Below are 6,197 nucleotides of genomic sequence, written 5' to 3' on the forward strand. Positions count from 1 at the left end.
CAAGGCCAGCAATTTTGGGCGAGGGAGCCAGTCGATCAGTACGCATATGGTACTTAATTTATCGACCCCGAAAGGATGAAGGTCGACCTCGGCGGAATTTGAACTCAGAACGTAGCGGCAGACGAAATACCTATTTCTTTACTACCCACAAGGGGCTAAGCACAGAGGGGACAAACAAGGACAGACAAAGGGATTAAGTCGATTATATTGACCCAAGTGCGTAACTGGTACTTATTTAATCGACCCCGAAAGGATGAAAGCAAAGTCGACCTCGGCGGAATTTGAACTCAGAACGTAGCGGCAGACGAAATACTGCTAAGCATTTTGCCCGGTGTTCTAACGTGTCTGCCAGTTCACCACCTTATGTTTGTTTATGTTATGTAAGCATTGCATGCATGCGTCTACGTATTGTAGGCGTGTATGTATGTAGGTATTGTATGTGTGTGTCTTATGTAAATATGCATTGGGGCATTTATTTGCGAACGTAGTGTGTGGCTCTAGGTATGTAGTAATCTAAATGCATTCGGATGCGTTAGTGAGTGTGCGCAACTGTGCATGCTTGTCCTTGGTGCAACTGAATATATATATATATATATATATATATATATATACATATATTCTCTATCTGTATATTTTCCTCGTGTTCCTTTCTGTAGAAGAGCGTAGGCTCGAAACATAAAAGACTTTTTCACCTTCCCGAGCGTTAAACTAATACATGGCTTGTTGTTTACACACCTGCCTTCGTCTTTTGCTTTTTTGCAAATTCCAAATACATATAACTATATACTTATATATATATATATATATATATATAATATTATTATATATATATATATATATATAATATATATATATATATATATATATATATAATTATATATATATATATATATATAACATACATCATATATACACATACATATATATATATATGTATATATATACATAACTAATAGATATATTCGCTTAATTAGATAATACACACACAAACATATATATATATTATATATATACTTTATTTTAAGCAGCAGAAAATTCAACAAAATCTGTTACTCTGAGTTTCTCGTTGCCGTTCATCAGATGTATGGGATGTACTCAGATTTGTGTGAAGACTCCATGCACAGCTACGTAAAATATACCCACCCACATATATATGTGTGTGTACGTACTTACATATATGTGTGTGATTATCTATATGCATATGTATACCTGTGTGTATGACCCATTGTGTGTGTTCGCGCGCGCGCGCACGGTTATGTATGTATGTATGTTTCTACACCCTCTAATCTGGGAAACTTCACACTACCTCTCCTATAAAAAGACCGCTTATATTTTATTGATCAAATCATTTGTTCATATCAGATGACAGGAAGAGAAAACTGTAGCACTTACCATTAATATTCTCCACCTCCCGCCCTCCTCACCATCCGCTTTTATAAGATTACTTTGCGTATTGTGTTTCTTATTGTTTTTTGTAACAGTTGTTTCGTTGTTCTTGTTCTTTTTCCCACACCTTTTTTCATTGTCACCGTTGCTGCTGCAGCTGCCGCTGCTGCTGTCGCTGGCGTAGTTCCTGCTACTGCTGCTGCCCCTGGTGTTGTTGTTGTTGTTAGCGTTTTTCGTTTAAACAGTGTAAAGCATGAGCTTGAATAATTTTATTTAATAGTATTATGCGTGTACAAGGCGGCGAGCTGGCAGAAAGGTTAGCACGCCGGACGAAATGCGTAGCCGTATTTCGTATGCCGCTACGTTCCGAGTTCAAATTCCGCCGAGGTCGACTTTGCCTTTCATCCTTTCGGGGTAGATAAATGAAGTACCAGTTACGCACTGGTGTCGATGTAATCGACTTAATCCGTTTGTCTGTCCTTGTTTGTCCCCTCTGTGTTTAGTCCCTTGTGAGTAGTAAAGAAATAAGTATAATGCGTGTGAGTGTGTGTGCGTGCAAATATATATATCTCTTTAATCGAACAAATCAGCCCCAGGATATTTTTTAATACCTGGTACTTATTTTATCGGTCACTTTTGCCGAAGCGTCAATTTACGGGGGACGTAGACATACCAACACCGGTTGTCAAGCGATAGTGGGACAAACAAGAGCACAGCAAAACACACAAACAAACACACACACACATTCAAAGTTTAGGTAAAAATCACCAACTACTCTCCCCCCCTCTCTCTCTCTCCCTTCCCACACAAAAATGAAACTCATTTCGACGCCAAAAATTGGAAAGGGAACATGCTTTAGTTTTTCAAATCTATTCTGCAATCTGGAATTATTAAATATAATATATTCCGTGATTTCAATAGGTAGGAAAAAGATATTTTGTTTTAATAATACACTTTTACTTCGTTTCACACGCACATGCAAAAATTATAACGTTATTTACTTTTTTTTTTTTTCGAATTCATCGTTCGTTATCTCTCCACACACTTCGTTACCACTAACTTCTATAACCTCTGTATTTTCACTTACTCATTTCAAACTTCTTTGAAGTTTCAATCTAATGTAATTCACACTCTCTCGAAAACGTATTTTTGAAAATCGTTATCTAAAATTATGGATAAAGAAAGAAATAGCAAAAAAATTTGAAAATCGGGGAGAAATTTCCGAGGGTTCCGTTTTCCGGACAACAAAAACGGGTTTTGTTGCATATTAGGAGGTCACTGGAATTTATTCAACGAGAAAAAATATTCAAATGATTCCGGGATATGGGGGTGAAGTCCGGGTTCTCCCCACCCCCTTTTTCGAACAAAAATAAGGTTTTTCAGCATAGGAGGTCAGTGTACTTGATTCCACGCCAAAAAATTTTGTTATTAGTGAAAATCGTGCAGGTGAAAGGATCAAATAATACAAAATTTTCTTTATGCTTTTCAGTGAATTTGGTCGAGGGAAACTGAAAGAAGCCCGTTGTGTATATATATATATATATATATAGTGTGTGTGTGTGTGTCTGTGTTTGTCCCCCAGCATAGCTTGACAACCGATGCTGGTGTGTTTAAGTCCTCGTAACTTAGCGGTTCGGCAGAATAGGCCGGTAGAATAAGTACTAGGCTTACAAAAGAGAGGCCCAGGGGGGGGGGGAGCAATTTGTTCGACTAAAGGCAGTGCTCCAGCAAAGCCGCAGTCAAATGACTGACACAAGCAAAAGAATAAAAGAAATACTATATATATTTATTGATCTAACTCTCTTTGAAACACGAAACTGTAATTACAAAAACAAACCAAAAAATGCTCTTCGAGCTACCTTTAAACCCAGCAACCTTAATGTGAAATATTAAGATTTAATGTACTTTTACGTCTATCGTTGAAAACTTAATGGCTATCTCTACCAGTTGTTGCAAACTGTCAAACTGTTTATCGAATTTGCAACTACGATATATAAAGTTGACGCAGTAACTGGATTTATTACGGTATTGATTGGTAAAATATATATTCATGGTTCAGTGACTTGGACGACACCCAATGGAAATTGGTGACATTTAATAAAGTATATGCTGCCATTTAGATTTTACAAATATCAGCTTAACTTTGATTGCAGCATGAAGTGTTTAGACTACCTAGTATAATTACACATACTCGTGTATTTGTGAGTGTATACATACATACTTACATATTACATATATATGTATGTATGTACGTGTATATATATATATATATATATATAGATAAGAAAGTTGGTTTGTGAAAGCACGTGGGTGAATATATAGAAAATAGTAAAGAGTGAAGAAACGACAGAAGGCTTAAATGTTAAAAAATATATATATTTGCGTCAATATGTCTGAAGAATATTAGAAAATTTTTTTTAAAAATTTTTTTCTCTTATAATGACATAATTTTAAAGAAAGACCGGTTTCGCGTGTAGCTTTTCAAATTTCTTGTGACGTTATGTTTATGTTGAATAGAGTTATCGTTGTGTTTATGTTCCGGAGAGTTCTAAATAAGGGGAGGTAGTGGGTGATTTCTTCCGGTGTAAGGGAGATAATCGCTTAAATTTTTTTTTCCTTTCCCTTAATGTGAATTTCTCTGTATCAGTATGTTCGGATGGTTGAGTCTGGGCTTGTACTTTTATATATATATATGTGTGTATATATATATATAATATATATATATATAGTATATATATATTATATATATATATCTATATATATATACTATATATATATGCATATATATATATATATATATATACCTATATAAATATATATAATATTATATACCTATATATATGCATATATAGATATATGTTTATCTGTATGTATATTCTTATATTTAATATGGATGTGTACGTGGTCATGTGTGTGTGCATGCGTGCTGTTTGCGCGCCTATGTATAAATATTATATTGAGCCGTGAAATAAATTCATTTGTTATTCCACTTATTTTAATCCTTATTTTTCAACAATTTTAAACAAACATTTAATAGTATTTTCTCTTATTTTCTTCTTCGTTGTTCATACCTTCTTACCAACGTTCATCTAACTTGCCAATGCCTTGACGGTAGGAAGAAATCACTGAGTGTTGACCCGAATTCATCGATTCATTCTTGAGTGTATCGCCAAGCACACCAATGGCGTGCGGCCGAAAAGAAGTGATAATCTGAAGGCTCTGATTCAGGAGTGGTAAATACACTCCGCCGGTTAGAACGACGAGGGTTCCAGTTGATCCGATCGACAGAACAGCCTCCTCGTCAAATTAACGTGCAAGTGACTGAGCACTCCACAGACAGGCATACACTTAACGTAGTTTTCAGGGAGATTCAATGGGACAGAGAATGTGACAAGGTTGGCCTTTTGAATTACAAATACAGCTTAGTTTTGCCAGCTGAGTGGACTGGAGCAACGTGAAATAAAGTGTCATGCTCAAGGACACAATGTGTCGCCGGGAATTGAACTCATGACTTTACGATCGTGAGCCCAATGCCCTAACCACTAAGCCACGCGCCTTCACATCTGGAACGGTAGAACTTCGCGAACAGGATCTTGAATAGCATTGCTTATGATCCAATTAGCAATGCGGGAACAAGTTTTGTGGTATTGGCGATCGCATCGATTCAGCTAGATTACCTCGTTGAACGGGTGTATTTACTGAACGTAGAGCTCTGCATTGACCATGTCGTTATTTTCAAGAATGGTGTAATGGATTAGCCATTTCCAATCCTACCAAACACGGGTGATTCTCTTGTGTGAATGCAGCTCTGACTTGGTTTCAGGTGCTACTTACTTGTCGGTCATTGCTTCCTCGGCTTCAAATTGATGTAAACAAAACTTTCCATCTTCGATGACGATGCGGAAAAGAAGTCAAATCACCGTTTGTGTTCACGAGTTTTTGGATCTTATCCATTGTGAGAAGGTGAAGAGCCAGCTTATCATAAGACCATCCCGTGAATCAATTCCCTTGTAAGAGCGTCCCAAGGATCAATTCCCTAGTGCACTGGTGCGGATCCTCGTGTCTGAACTCATTCAATTGATCTGTGTTGAACTGAATACGTCGGCCAGAAGGCAGAGGGTCTGTAAAGTCGAATTTCCCCCTCTTGAAGCGATAAAACCATCTCTGTGCAGTTCTTTCAGTAATAGCACCTTCTCTGTATCAATGACTAATACCAGGAGCGCAGATTTCAAAACATACATGTGTATACAAACGACCTGTGTATGTATATATATACATACACATGTCGTTTGTAGAAAACATAAATCCGGAGAATCACACTCTAAGATATAGAGCAGTGTATATTTTTTTACTGAGGAAGGTTGGTTTATTGTATTACCCTGGGTTTCCCGTCCATAACGGGCATAACTTTATGGCGTATCGTCAGACTCCAAAACCTGTGGGCCTAAGACCTCTTCAAAGTAAGTCTGACGATACGCCATAAAGTTAAACCCTTTATGGTCGGGAAACCCAGGGTAATCTCATAAACCGGCCTTCTAGTAATATATATATATATATATATATATATATATATATATATATATATATATATATATATATAATGCATGCATACAAACTGAACACATAAGTGCAAGACAAGGTCATGAGAAATAGAACACGAATATCGAAAAAAATCTTCAAGCTGTTACTTAGTTTCACGTTACCGTCGTCGGACAGTATGTATGTATGTTGTATGTATGTATGTATGTATGTATGTATGTATGTTATGTATTTATGTATGTATGTATAGATGTATGTATGTATGTAGTGAT

The sequence above is a fragment of the Octopus sinensis genome, linkage group LG17, assembly GCF_006345805.1.
Source record: "Octopus sinensis linkage group LG17, ASM634580v1, whole genome shotgun sequence".
NCBI lineage: Eukaryota > Metazoa > Mollusca > Cephalopoda > Octopoda > Octopodidae > Octopus > Octopus sinensis.